The sequence below is a fragment of the Penaeus monodon genome, chromosome 24 (assembly GCF_015228065.2).
Source record: "Penaeus monodon isolate SGIC_2016 chromosome 24, NSTDA_Pmon_1, whole genome shotgun sequence".
NCBI classification, from domain to species: domain Eukaryota; kingdom Metazoa; phylum Arthropoda; class Malacostraca; order Decapoda; family Penaeidae; genus Penaeus; species Penaeus monodon.
The window spans coordinates 36,596,251-36,597,425 of record NC_051409.1 but is presented as its reverse complement, the minus strand read 5'-3'; the positions used below and the strand labels follow the sequence as shown (position 1 = coordinate 36,597,425).

The 1,175-nt window shown below is 33.0% G+C and overlaps 1 protein-coding gene and 1 long non-coding RNA gene across 2 annotated transcripts in view; one reads left to right on the top strand and one right to left on the bottom strand.

The window, feature by feature from the left end:
- Positions 1-37: 37 nt before the first annotated feature.
- On the top strand, positions 38-1,087 carry LOC119588766. The gene is made up of 2 exons (XR_005230142.1): positions 38-379; positions 834-1,087. It is a non-coding gene; the product is annotated as an uncharacterized LOC119588766 (long non-coding RNA).
- The window catches only part of LOC119588764 (1-phosphatidylinositol 4,5-bisphosphate phosphodiesterase delta-4-like), a gene marked incomplete in the record, with an annotated part of 59,480 nt that continues 59,328 nt past the window's right edge, over positions 1,024-1,175 (bottom strand). The window contains 1 exon segment of the mRNA XM_037937404.1: positions 1,024-1,175.

The following is a 1,175-nucleotide window of genomic DNA, read 5'->3' as shown; positions in this document are numbered from 1 at the left end:
AAAGGTAATAAAGATTGTAAGATGATATAAATATTCTGAACTTTCTGTATTTTAATAGCCTCATCAGAATTTTATTAATCTCACAATTTTATTAAAGGTCTTGGATGTTCAGGTGTACTATACTATAAAGTTTATAATTTTCAAAACATGGTCTTGTCAGTCAAGCAATTTGTTAAACAATTTCTTTTCATCTGACATATCTATTTATCCTGAATTATCAGATAGAAAATAATAGAAGAACACACAATTATGACCAGTTCATCATTACATTTCTGGCCATGCTTGCTGAACAAGGGAAGATAGGAGACCTTGTTAAACAGCAGATGCAGCCCTCTCGCAAGAGACCAGCTCCTACACCAGCCACTCCTCGAGGATCTAGGTTTGTTTGCAAAGTGACAAAAATAAAAAATTCACTAAAGTTACAAGCTGCTGATGAATCACTTTAGTTTATGATGCAGTAGGGCTATTAGAATGCATTCTAAAATAGTAGAACAGTATGGTGATTAGCAAAAACAGAGCCAGAGCCTAGTAATATGAGCACCAATATGAAATGTAACTATAGAAAGAAAGGAATAACAGATTGTGAATTAAGTCGGGTTAGATTTTACACCAGAAGGCCTGTCACTTTTTTTGTATGTGAAGTCTAGTCTGATTTGAAACCTCACAACTTGTTGTCTCTTTCATACTGTAATTGGGTTTTCTTGCATTATTTTGATTGTTATGAAAAACGGCTGAATATCGTTTTACCTGATGTATAATCATTACATATTCTCAAAGAAAATATCTTGATCTCATATCATATTGTACTGATAAATATTGTTTTACATTTCCAGGCCACCATTAAAGAAGACAGAGTCAAAGTCATCTCCCAACTCTAGAAAACGAGGCAGAAAGAAAAAGGCTAAAGGAAAAAGGAAGAGATAAACGATAGTCCGGCTGGAACGTCTCAAGGAAAAGAAATTGCATCTCATACAAAAGCACTTTTATGTAACATAAAATGTTTAAAGGGTACTAGAATTGGGCAAAGCTCCTAATATTTAATAAAATCTGATATTGAACACAATCAAATAAATTCTATAATAATTAACAAGATTGTATATGCATTTCCCTTTTCATTTTCTCACAATAGCTATCTGATTCCTCTCTATCTACAGAGCACAGTCACATGCCTAAAC